Source organism: Mastigoproctus giganteus, chromosome 4 (assembly GCF_048544385.1).
Source record: "Mastigoproctus giganteus isolate SK-2022 chromosome 4, ASM4854438v1, whole genome shotgun sequence".
NCBI classification, from domain to species: domain Eukaryota; kingdom Metazoa; phylum Arthropoda; class Arachnida; order Uropygi; family Thelyphonidae; genus Mastigoproctus; species Mastigoproctus giganteus.
This window is the reverse complement of record NC_143578.1, coordinates 170289456-170303700: the sequence shown is the minus strand read 5'-3', so window position 1 is coordinate 170303700 and position 14245 is coordinate 170289456. Positions and strand designations below refer to the sequence as shown.

The following is a 14245-nucleotide window of genomic DNA, read 5'->3' as shown; positions in this document are numbered from 1 at the left end:
TAAAGGTTCTGAATTAAAAGAAACACAATTATAATAAAAAAAAACAAAAAAAAAAAAACTTAAAACATTTTTTTATGCATATACTCTTAAATAGCTACTGTGGTTTATAGGGATAAATGAGTGAGTTGGGGGGAGGGCTTACTTTATAATTTTTAACAGAATACAGAAAGTCTCATGATAAAACATAATGAGACAAGGTACCGTTGTGAGTTACCAACCCACAAGTTCCAGTCTATATCTGGAAAGTTAAAATCCCCCATTTTATAATGGGGGATTACTCTGACACTCTGATTTACTGGCCCACTCTATTTCTCTGTAAAATTGTTCATTGTACTCATCAGAGTCATTAGGCCTATAACAAACTCCTACCCTCATTTTTGCTTTCCCAGTGCTTACGTCACACCAAACTGACTCAACATTGCATTGTCCATCAACATCAATTGGATGCACTTCCTTAGATTTTGTGTGTTTCTTAACTAACAGCATAACCCCTCCTCCCTTCCTATCTTGTCTATCCTTTCTGTACACATTGTACTCACCAAATTCCAATTCTGCATCCCTTATATCTGAGTCCTTTATATCCCTTATATCTGAGTGGCACCAAGTCTCTGATATCCCAACAATATCTGCCTTGGATGTCTTAACCACCACCACTTCAAATTCATCAAATTTGTTTACTATACTCCTATCATTAGTGTACATGAAAGTATACATGCATGTACACTTACTCTTAGTTACGCTAACACAGCCCATGTATTTACTTGTTTCATGACCCCCAGAAGTTCCTGAAATCCTCAGCGGCTACTGTTAACCTAGTCTGCGAATCCCCTCCAAGCTAGCAGTTTTCTGACCCACCTAACGTTGCCTTGATAGCATCAGCAAATATTCTTGCACCCTTTCTATTTAAGGGTACCCCCCCCTCTCCGTAGAAGCACTCTCTCCTGTTAATAAGCACAGACCACGCTGAGAAAAATTCTACCCAATTAGCCATGCACAATCTCTCCAGGGCCGAATTGATTGACAATGCTCTCATCATATATCATGTCTGGGCAGGATTGCAGACACTTCCAAATTTAACCCTAACTTGCGACTTTTTTTCAGCATTTATCTGTACTTGCTTAGTAAATCCGCAGATCTCCTACACTTAATGTCATTAGTGACAACGTGTACAACAATATCACCTTTTGTGCCCTTAAAAGATATCTGCTCTATAACATCATCAACGTTTGCCCCTGGCAGACATACCCTGGTCGTAATCCACCTATCCTTTTTGCACAATATATTTCCCATTTCCCTGACAATATGAAAAGCCAGTATAGAAGATAAGGGTTAAAATTTAAATTATAAGGCCTACGTATATTTCATGGCTGACCCGACAGAGGTGGAATGTAAAGTCAAAGATTAAAATGAAGGAGGATAACTTATTGAGGTCAAGTTGGTATATGACCAAGGAGAGAGGTCTGTACTGCAGTGGAGAGTCATAAAAAGTTTCAAGTAAGTCTGATATAAAGTATATATGGTATATGTTAGTGACCCCGTGTGTAAGAAATTGGAAAAAAAGTTAAGAAAATAATAAATTATACCAGCTATCCGACGTGTCAAAAGTTTGAAACTGTAAGTTAGAGAAAATAGTCAAAATTAAATTAAATTAAACTAAAATTACGAATGTATATTGGGATAGTATTATACACATGAAGTAGTAAATCCCAGGATAGAAAGGAATAACAAGCTTACAAAGCAGTGGTAAATAGTCACTAAACTTTGTTTAGGCAAAAACAAGTGTTTTACTTGTTTTCGCCTAAACAAAGCTCCTTGATATTGTGTTTAGTAAACTAATCGCTCACGAGAAATAAAAATATAGAACGGTATGAAAGTGTAAAGTATACGGAAAAGATGGAAATAGATTGTGCTCGAGCAGTTCAGAGTTGCTATTCCCATTCCCATAGTAGGACCCTGAACATAGTTCTGGGAGTATATTTCCAGTGTTTAAATCTGTTAAAACCATCATTATCAATTTAAACAATCATCTAATAAATTTACAACAGCCTTATTAGTGTGTGAGTGACCAAATCACAAGTCTCACTCAATATCTGGGAAGTTAAAATCCCCCATTATAAGACAATCTGATTTACTGGCCCATTCTATTTCTCTGTACAGTTGTTCATTGTACTAGGTTCATTGTCCAGTGCTTAGTCACACCAAACTGGCTCAAGTAACACCGGGGGCTCACATCTGGTGAGTATGGGCTTGGCACACCCAGGGTCCTGAGCTGGATATCATCATTCTTCATTTTCTTGGTGATTCCCTTCTACTTTTGACTCTCTCTCTCTCTCTCTCTCTCTCTCTCTCTCTCACTCTCACTCTCAGGGTAACTTGGGAATTTTTTTTTTTTTTTTTTCCTGGTGCAGCATAAGACTCAGGCTTCCTTGCACCATATGGCTATTAATAATAATAATAATAATAACATTGTACTGTCCACCCATGTCAGCTAGATGCACTTCTTTAGATTTCGTGTGTTTCCTAACTAATTAACAGCATAATCCCTCCTCCCTTCCTATCCTTTCTGTGCACATTATACTCCCCAAATTGCAATTCTGCATTCCTTATATCTGTGTGACACCAAGTTATGATATCCAAACAATATCTGTCTTTGATGTCTTGCCCAGCACCTCAAATTCATCAAATTTATTTACTATACTTCTAGCATTGGTGTACATGCAAGTATACACGCATCTGTTCTTACTCTTAGTTACTCTAACACAGCCCATGTATTTATGTGTTCCATGATGACTGCCAGCAGCTCTTGAAATTCCCAGCAGCTTGCTCTCTAGGCTGCTGCTCATTACAATAGGAGCATTGGGAGAATCGCTTTGGCCTCTGCCTGCAGCTATGTTAATCTTTTAGTCTGTGAATCCCCTGAAGCTAGCAGTTTTCTGACCCACCTAACACTGCCTCGACAGTATCAGCAGATATTCTTGCACCCTTTCTATTTAAGTGTATCCCATCCCTGTAGAAGCAGTCTCCTCTGTTAGAAAGCACAGACCATGCTGAGAAAAATTTTACCCCATGAGCCTTGCACAGTCTCTCCAGGGCTGAATTGATTGATAAGGCTCTCATCGTATACTCCCTCCTATCTTGTCTGGGCAGAATTGCAGGCACTTTCAAATTTAACCCTAACTCACCTTTTTTTGAACAGTGACCTGTACTTGTAAAGCAAGTCTGCAGATCTCCTACTCTATTAATGTTATTAGTGCCAACGTGTACAAGAACATTACCCTTTGTGCCCTTAAAAGATGATATCTGCTCTACAATGTCATCAATGTTTGCTCCTGGTAGACATACCCCAATTCTATTCCACCTATCCTTTTTGCATATGTCTCCCATCTCCCTGACAATAGAGTCACCAACAATAACTAGCTCCTGTGGGATCAGCACATTTTGCCCTGAAGGTTTCCGCTGTGTTGCTTGACGATCGAGTCCAAGCTCTGGCATTGATGTCAGCAGCTGAGAGCTTGATGTGTCCCCCATTTCAATTCCTTCGAGGGTATTTACTCTACTCAAACTCTCATAAACACCCATCAGAACACTGAGTTGGTGCCTAATTTCTTGACAACACTCTCTGCACCTAGCGCACACACAAAGACATCCTCCATGGGTAGATCATGCCTTGTTCCAGAAAGATCTGTAAACATTCCACAAGCTGCACATTTTTTTAGGCTGTGATGTGTTGAAGAATCGCCTCCTGCAGTTCTCCTCTGAGCCACAGCACTCCCACTACTTCGTGCTTGTTGCTTTGCTGATCTAGTCTTGGGACATGATTTCTGTTTAAATACTATTTAATTGATTAACAATGAAAAGTAATAAGGTTGATAAATTTAATTCACAATACTTTGCTAAGCTAATGTAGCAATACGTATTATGCTATCTAGTTTTATGTTATACCCTACACTGTCAAGTTCGAGATATACGCTACCAAGTTACGCTATATCATAACGATCACAATGTTACATTAGTTATATCCTTAGCTTAATACAAAAGATATATGCCCAACAAGTGATTAACACCTTCAAACCACTTATTTATCATGATTAAAACCCTAGTATTCTTCTGCACTACTGGTTACGTTCTACAATATTCATGCTAAACACTGATACAATAGTGGTACAAACAGTGAGCGTAGCTTACAATAATCACTAGTTAAATTTTAAATTAAGCTAATGAACGCAACTAAGCCTATTTATCATCTTTGTAAAACAATTTAATATATTAACCAATCAAAAATACTGTAAAAATATGCAAAACACTTATCTTTTGCAGGAGCTTCAAACTTTACCCACTGTTCATCTCCGCGACCATAGTGACACTTTATCTTACATACTGATAAATTTCTTTAGCAATACGCAATAAGCTTCTAAATCCTAAATGTATAGGCCATGGGAAATTAAGATAACCGAGATAAGGCTAGCTTAAAGACCAATATTGTATTAACAATAATACCTATATGTAAAAAACACCAGTATTTAAGAAAATCGAACTATTGGAAACGTATATATATATATATATATATATATATATATATATATATATAAAATTTCAGATGATTTGAGGTTTTTTGAAGAAGATAATTTTTCATGATATTTAGTTTATTCTATTATAAATTATACAGTATGTAATTCCCACCCACCTCATTTATCTCTATAAACTACAGTAGATATTTATGCATGTATATACACAAAAAAAGTTATTTTATTTTATTATAATTTTGTCACTCTTAATTCAGACAACCTTTATATCTTAACTTAATGATTAATAATATATAGCAACATCAGGAGCAAGGTAGTTCCCAAAACAAGTGCTAAATCAACTCTTATATAAATTAATCTTAGTCCAGAATAAATATCCTCACATTTTTCCCCATGCAGTCTTATGTTTTCTTTTATACCAAAAATGAGAATATGGCCTGATTAAATTTTTAATAAGGAAAAACTCTTTACAATGCAATTTTAATTTATGGGATTTGATATTTTATAAAGGCTATAACAATAATTTTTCTTTTCTTGAAATGTTTATTAATCAGAGATAAAGGGAGGAAAAAAAACAAAAAAAAAAAAAAAAAAAAAACATGCTTAACATTCTGTTCATACTCATTGAGAGAAACTGTTTTTTCCTTAACCTCTAGAATTGTTTTCATAGCGTGAACTTCATTAATTATAGCAGTTAATTATATTGCTGAATTTTTTTATGTAATTCTGGAATGATTTAAAAAGAATGAGAAAATAAAAGTAACAATAAGAGTTAATGGGCAAAATAGAAATAACATATCACACAAAGTATTTATGTTATATATACTTTTATATATAACATAAATATAGAGGTTGTGAGATCTCAACAACTAATTTTTTTAATGCAATGTAGACATTTTTACAATAGAAATCCAAAATAAATTATACACATTATAAATAAGCATTAATTTTTTAAAAAATATATTTTCAGTTTTTCTCACTATTTAAAAAAAAAAAAAAAAAAAAAAAATTTCAAAGGCACGTAGTAAACACTTCTGACCAGAAAGTGTTTCAGTGCTGGAGAAGGTTTCTCAGTTTTTTCAATGACTTAAAAAATTACATTTTTTCCATTAATGAAATAAATCAGTACAATGCAGTCACACATCTTAAAGGAAATTATGATGTGCCATTTTTGTTGGTTACGCTACATATAATAAGCTACATATGGGCTAACACATATGTAGCTTATCATATCATCCAAGATCTGCCGTTTGACTAAATAATCCAGCTTGTTTAGTGCGAGAAACTTTGGAAGCATCTGAAGTTTCATACACTTGTTCTTGATATCTCGGAAACACTGTCTTTAGTTACAGGTGATCATAAAATATCAAATTTTCTTACTTAAAATTATTACCTTGCAGATTTACACATATCATGACAATGGAAGCAGCAGATTAATATCTCTGCACTTCAATTACATAAAATTCATTTTTAATAAAAGGCAATGGGTGCCACTTTTGTTATGTGATGACTTATGAATAAAAAAAGTTAGTATTTATAGCTTATCCAAACACTAATGGTGAACACCTGCAAATATATTTACTATTTCAGTTTAACACGGGTGTATCTGAATACTGAAATTAGTTGAATGAAATATTTTTAAAAAAAAATTAAAGAAATATAACTATGAGTTTTACAACTGTTTATTTACATATTCTCTTCCATCAGGAAAGAATGTCAGGCTATCACATTTTTATATCATTATTTAAATCAATCTACAGGAAAAACTGCACATTTTCAAAATCAAATCATTAGGAGAATTAACTAACAACAAGTTTGTTATTTGGTTTTTAGGAGCATTAGCAACTAAGGCCATATTGCTCCGGGATATGCGGTGGTCATTCCCTGACCTTTGCCGCATCCTCCGTATTTGGTGGTGACGGGCTCGAACCCCGGTCTAATCAAGAAGCGTGTGCTACGCACTGCTGCTCCTTCCCACCTGGCTACGGAGGCGCCGTTCACTAACTACAAGTGAACACATCACATAAACCTGTTGACACTTACCATCCAAGATATAGAAATTGAAAGCATATATTAGTACATGACTAATAATCTCCATCCAAAACACGAGGAGAATGCCTAATGAAGGCATTCTCCCCATGTTTTGGTTGGAGAGATTATGTCGATGTCAATAAATAAAACAATGTGTACTTGCATATTAAAAAAAATGGAAAAAGTAAACTTGCTGGAAAAACTACAAAAGACAAATGAATACTGCAGTACTAAAGAAAATATTAACAAATATATTATTTTATACAGGCTGGCAATTTATAGAAAACTTATTTTGCTTTTAAGTTTAAAGCAAATGAGGCTTTTGCCAGTTAGTGCAAATTAATATTTTAAATTATATATTAAATTAAACCATTAAATTAAATTAGGCAAAAGGAAAAAGACCATTACCTTTTATTTAAAATTTTAACTTTATATCAGTGGAACCTTATTAATTAATTGTTAAAGGGAGTTTAATAATTAATGAGGTTATTTGTAGAAGAATAAGAGAAATTTACCTCAATATGATATGTAGAACACCTCCGTATGCTACGTTCCAGAAATTAAAACAAACAAAAGATTAATGCAAAATGATTACAGTAAAAAATCAATTGAAAACAATTCAAAAAACAATATTCTTTCCTGAAGCTGACAGTGCTTTTCGACCTTATGTTGTGATCACAGGAATGGAAATTACGGAGTATGTGAGCTTGAATCTTAAATAGAGAGATTATTTGTCCTCACGTATGTGGGTGAAAGGCTGCGATTATTTGTCTTTGCACATGCATGCAAAAGACCACAAATCAGAGATTAGATATGGACAGTGAACGTTAATGGAATTCTAATGGAATTTAATTTTAATGGTTTCTGCAATTAACAGTCTTGTATAATTACGTTGAACACTTAAGTATCTTGGCCTCGTTAAATAAAAGTGTATGGTTTTTGTTAATGGCATGAAAGGCTAATTCTGATGCTGCTGAAAGAGAAGTATTTACTGAGGATGCGTGCTGTTTTACTCAGATATTCAGTGGAAATTGTATAGGTCCTTGGTAAGACAAGTCACAATCACTGCAAGAAATGTATACCAAATAATTTCCATATTGGTCTGGCCACATTCTTAAATTCGGCATCTTTAAAGAATCTGTTAAGCTGCCTGTGCCACTGTTAATATATGGGACAGAAATAAAGTAGTTTTTGATGTTACTATTGCTGATGGTGTAGTTTTTTGTTTCCTATCTTTAGCTTGTACCCTAATTCGGTTTATTGTAGCAAGGAGGTAACCCCTGTTTAAGAATCTGCTGGTTAATATCTGTATTTCTGAGTCTAAAGCAGATTCCATCATTGAATATTTATAGGCGTTGAGAAAATGATTAAAGATAGATCTTTTGTAGGTAAATGGGTGATAGCTGTTATAACATACAAGCATATCGGTGTTTGTTGGTTTATGATAGATGTTAAATTGCATTTTATTCGTGTCCTGAATAAGTGTGAAATTTAAAAAATTTAATGACACAGTATCCGTATTTTCCATTTACAATGTGAAATTGAGTCTAGGATGAATATTATTAAATGAATGTAAAATGTCTTGAATAGTGCTACTATCAGGTGGTAGATGACTTTCATGGGTGGTAGATGACTTTACTAGGTGGTAGATGACTCTCATCAACTGGTGAAATACCACCACTTTGCTTATTGGAGGCTTGAAGTGGTGGAACCCATGTTTAGTCTCTAGAGCTAAGTTCCGGCCAACCCTTCCCTATCTCTTCCATCATGCAGTATGATTGATGATTTTTGAGGTTATGATGAATGTCGTGGCGAGATCCAATATTCCTTACATTTCGAGGGTACAGCTCTAAAACGGTGTTCGCAGCCCGGCCGCTAGTTAGTACACCGGACTGAACCTATTGGTAATTCTCTAGGAAGCTTCCGGATCAGCTAGTGTATAATCTTGCTACCTCTACTCTGCCAGATAGTGACTGGAGAGAGTCCGAGTAGTGTGTATGCGGGGAGCATTGTCGAGGCCACGTTATGTCAAGGATCTGGGTATATTCTTACCACATGTACGCCATATCCAAAAATTTTATTACTTCATACAGCATGTCCCACCCACTTTTTCTTACTATTCAATACACCATGAATTGTCAAAATAATAGAGTAAGCTTATCTGCGAAAAGATCTAAACCTCCCAAGGACTTCCTAATTCATTTCACAAATATACGTGGTCTCAATTCAAATCTCAACGATGTCCATTTCCACTTGCAGTCTTTCAAACCCCATGTACTTTTTCTGACTGAATCTCAGTTATCAGTTGATTCAACTACTGCTCATCTCAGATGTCCAAATTATTTGCTGTACGATTCCTTTCGCCTCAAAGGTGGTACTTGTGCATATGTCCGTTCTGATATTCCCGGTCAGAGACTTGGCAATTTGGAATCTCCTCTCTTTGATCTTCTCTGGCTTAAAATCTCTCTACCTTATTGTGTAAAATTCATCTGTTGTCTCTACCGTTCTCCCAACTCCACTAATCACTTGGAGCTCTTTGACTTCCTCTCTTTGCAACTTGACTTTCTCCAGTCCAACTTTCCTAACAGTGAGGTAATTTTCCTTGGTGATTTTAACGTTCACAACTCCAGCTGGCTTCCGTTTTCTAGTCACACCGACCCAGCAAGTCGAGATGCTGAGGCTTTTGCAATTACTAATGACCTAGCACAGATTGTTCATTTATCTACAAGAATACCGGACAATCCTAATCATACAGCCAATACGCTTGATCTTTTTCTCACAAACAACCCTTCTAAGTACAAGGTCGAAATGAGAGGTCCTTTAGGCACTTCAGATCACAACTTGGTGATTGCCTCTTCTCCAATGGAACCTTTATCTCATGGCTATTCCCAACCTTGTATTGTTTGGCATTACAAGAATGCAAAATGGGATGACCTGCGAGACTTCTTTTCTTCTTTTCCTTGGTCTGATTACTGTTTCAAAACTTCTGATGTCAACGTTTGCTCAGATCGTGTCAGTGAAATTATTCTTGCAGGAATGGAATCCTTTATCCCACACTCCACTTTAAAATCTCATCCTTTATCTAAACCTTGGTTTTCCAATAAATGTGCTAAGGCTGTCCAAGAGAAGAACGTTGCATATCGTAATTGGCTTGTTTCTAATTCTTCAGTTTCATTTTCTGCCTACACCAAAGCTCGCAACAATTGTAAAGCAGTTATTAATCAGTCCAAACTAGAGTTTGAACAGGCTAAGAGTAGAAAACTTGCTTCTTGCCCTAATGGTAGCCGAGCATTCTGGTCTCTTGCCAAAGCTATTGGCCGCACCTTTTGCCCATCTCTGCTCCCACCTCTGTCCAAACCAGATGGTTCTGTTGTCACTTCAGCCAAGGATAAAGCTGACCTGCTAGCATCCTATTTTTCTTTGAGCTCATGTATTAATGATCTAGGTAAAACACCTCCCACCATTCCTAACACGCTCCATTCAATGCCTCCTGTGGTCTTCCGTCAAAAGGATATCAGAAGGATTTTGATGAATCTTGATGCTAAGAAAGCTCCAGGTCCTGATGGTATTTCTCCACTTGTTCTCAAAACCTGTGCTCCTGAACTTACTCCTATTCTTTGCCGCCTTTTTTCACTTTCTTATTCCAAAGGTGTTTTTCCTTCTGCTTGGAAATTTGCTCATATCCAGCCAGTTCCTAAAAAGGGTGACAAATCCCTCCCATCCAATTATCGTCCCATTGCAATTACTTCTACTCTTTCTAAAATAATGGAGAAATCAATTAACCGCCAACTCTTAAACTACTTAGAAACCTTCCGTCTGATCAACGATCGCCAGTATGGATTCCGTCAGTGTCGATCCACTGGTGATATTCTGGCTTATGTTAACCCATTTATGGACTAATTCAATGGAAAGGTTCGGTGAAACACAAGTAGTTGCTCTTGACATCTCAAAGGCTTTCGATCGTGTTTGGCATAAAGGTCTTCTAAACAAGCTTCCATCTTATGGTTTGCCAACTGTTTTTAGTAATTGGTTATCCAGTTTTCTCTCTGATTGCTCACTGAGGGTGATGGTAGATGGCTCTCTGTCTTTTAACTTCTCCACTAATGCCGGTGTCCCCCAAGGTTCAGTTTTTCCCCCCACTCTTTTCCTCTTGTATATTAATGACCTTCTTGCATCGAATGGAAATCCTATCCATAGTTTTTCCGATGATAGTACATTGCATTCCACTTTCCATTTTGAGAAACCTTGTCCAGCTCAATCAGCTTCAAGTTCTCGAAAATCTGCTACCAATTCCTTAAATGCCGATCTTCAGGTAATTCTCCAGTGGGGCAAAGACAACTTAGTTGATTTCAACCCTTCTAAAACTCAATCTTGTCTTATATCTCGCAAAAAGGATTCTTCTGCTCCTATGCTTATCTTTAGTGACACTCCGATTTCTAGGCAAAATGATATATCTCTTTTGGGGATTACCCTGACTTCTAATCTCTCTTGGCACAAGCACATTACAAATATTGCTTCCTCTGCATCTAAAAAACTTGGTTTTCTCTTTTGCTCTCGGCGTTACTTTTCTCCCAAACAGCTGCTCACTCTGTATAAATCGCAAATCCGCCCTGCCATGGAATATTGTTCCCACATCTGGGGTGGTGCCCCCAAAACCTCTCTCAGGCTTCTTGATTCCATTCAGAAGAGGGCAGTTAGGTTAATTAATGATTCATCTCTAACAGAGTCTCTCCACTCGCTTTCTCATAGACGCACTGTTTCTGCTGTTTCTGCTGCATGCCTCTTCTACAGATACTTCCACGGGCACTGTTCTTCTGAATTGGCTTCTATTCCCTCTCTCTCTTTCAAAACAGTCCGAACACGTGCCGCCACCAGCCAACATCCATTTACTGTCCAACTTCAAACCCACAGAACCAACTTTTCATCTTCCTCATTTATTCATTCAACTGCCGTTTTCTGGAACAACCTTCCTTCATACGTATTTCCTGAAAATTACAATCTACAGAAGTTCAAGTCCAATATCAACAAATATCTTCTTTCGTGTTCTCAACCTCCAACCCAAGCACGGTACTAAGTACTATAGGTTATAATACCTCTCGTGTTTGGGGTACTCATAAAAAAAAAAAAAAAAATCAGTAATAACCAGAACATCATCTAAATACCTCCCATAATATGTGATACGGGGTAGAAAAGGCGTCAAATGTACATGCTCAATCGTTGAGAGATAGACCTACGATATTAAGCCGCTTAGACTCAAACCCATTGGCAAAACAAAAATTTGTTTGTACACTTTTTCTCGAAAGGTGATATAGTTGGTTTCAACTAAAAGTTTAATTAAGCGAAAATTTTCCTTAATAGAAAACATTGTATAATTAATCGGTATAGAGTTATTATTTAACATATCCCAAGAATACATAATGTGTATTCAACGTTTACATTTGTATATAACGAAGTAACATCCACTGAGAACAAATTATCATTATCACATAAGTCTACAGTCCTTAAGATTATTAAAGTAGTTTTTATCCCAAATTGCATCGCCTGTCTAAAGGGTTTTATAATACAGCAGGCCCCCCGTTATAACGCGGTTCGCTTTACGCTGATTCGCTATAACGCTTACAGATTACATTTTGACATATTTAATGAAATCGTTTCATTTGATGGAGTTGATAGCTTGAAAATGAATAGCAAAACAGCATTAAAACGTTTCCTACGCTGAAATTTTCCCACGCTCAGTGAAATTTTCTCGCACGTTAATTTAATTGCAGTACAGTCACTTGTTACGTAGTTCCCAGATCAACATTTTAAAAAATGATCAAATATATTGCTTGTAAAGTCTAGTCATCACTCAGTACAGTATTAAACATCATGCGTAACGGAAAGTTTAATTGAACATTGTATAATAATTAATTCAACCAACGCAGTTATATTTTCGAAGAGCTAATAATGACCGATAGGAATGAAAAAGCAACAACGTCTGGGCGCAGTACGAAGACTATAAATGTAAGAAAAAGACTGAATTTGAAAATTAAATTAGACGTTTTGAAACGAATCGATTCCGGTCAACGACAAGCGGATGCGTGCCATAATTTAGGACTTGCAAGTTTAACTGTAAGAACAATCATAAAAAAATAAAGAATTAATTTTTGCAGCGGGAAAGATAGCTGTTCCACTGCAAGCAACTAGGACTAGGCTGGCCATTAGGATTGAAATGGAAAGACTAATTTTATTGAAGATAATATTTCAATGCAGAATTCAGTTAAGTTAAATATTAAAAAAAAAAAAAAAAGAGAGAGAGAGAGAGAGAGAGAGAGAGAGAGAGAGAGAAAGAGATTAGCTAATATGATGATCTGAAGAAAACTCGCCTAAAAAAAAAAAAAAAAAAAAAAAGTGGAACCATTTAAAACTGGTAAGGGCTGGTAGAATAGATTTAAAATCCAGGTAGAAGTCGCAAGTGCAGATCAAGGAGCCGAAACTTTACAAAAAGAACTTGTTAAAATTATTGAAGAGGGGTATTATGTGTTATACTTCTCAACAAGTTTTTAACATAGATGAAGCAGGACTTTTGTGGAAACGAATACCTAAAAGAAGTTTCATATTGAAAGAAGAAAAAACATGCCAAGTTTCAAAGCGCGAAGGATCAGTTGACTTTATTGTTGGGTGGTAACGCTGCGGGCCATTTAAAATTAATACCCCTTTTAGTTTATTTGGGAGAGGGCCAAAGTTCAACCCAAAATCGACACATTTTTCATGATTAAATTCATCCATTAAATTAAATTCATTATTTTAATTGGAATTTTAAGTTTACTTTTATATGCAAGTAGTTACCACATAATTATACGTATGTAATGCAGAATATTTTATATGTGCAAATATTTGAATATTAAATATTTTGACCGACATTTGTGCATCTTTTCATTACCATTTATTATTGATTGGGAAATATCCTATGGCACCGACCACAACTCACAAATACATATGTTACCTTATGGGAAAGCGGCGCTCGCTTAGCGCGGATTCACTTAGCGCTCTGTTTTTCCGGAACGAATGATCAGCGTTAAGCGGGGGTCACCTGTACTATAACATGTGTGGCTAAGGATGAAAATGCTGAGTTTCTGTAAGAAACAATGGGCCGAATAGGAAATCTGGTCTTATGCAGTTTTACCTGACCAAAAAATGCAAGAATGTTGTTCTGGACTTCGATTCCTTTAACTGGGACATGGCAATGTAGTCATTTTTTCAGAACGTTAAAAAATTTAATGATTTAATATCCGTATTTTCCCTTTCCAATGTAAAATTGAGGATGAATATTATTAAATGAATGTAAAATGTCTTGAATAGTGCTACTGTCAGTAATAACCAGAACATCATCTAAATACTTACCATAGTATGTGATATGTGGTAAAAAAGCCGTAAAATGTATACGACTCAGAAATACAGATATTAACCAGCAGATTCTTAAACAGGGGTTACCCCCTTGCTACAATAAACCAAATTAGGGTACAAGCTAAGGATAGGATACAAAAAACTACACTACACTACACCAACCAATACAAAAAACTACAACTACACCAACAATAGTAACATCAATAAATACTTTATTTCTGTCCCATACTTAAACAGTGGCACGGCCAGCTTAACAGATTCTTTAAAGATACCGAATTTAAAACTGTGGCCAGACCAATACAGAA

General features: G+C 35.9%; 1 protein-coding gene across 2 annotated transcripts in view; it reads right to left on the bottom strand.

Moving 5' to 3' along the window:
• LOC150087197 (rab GTPase-activating protein 1-like) overlaps window positions 1-14245 on the bottom strand; it is a 435279-nt gene that overhangs the window by 24587 nt on the left and 396447 nt on the right. The gene's annotated exons all lie outside the window — the stretch shown is intronic.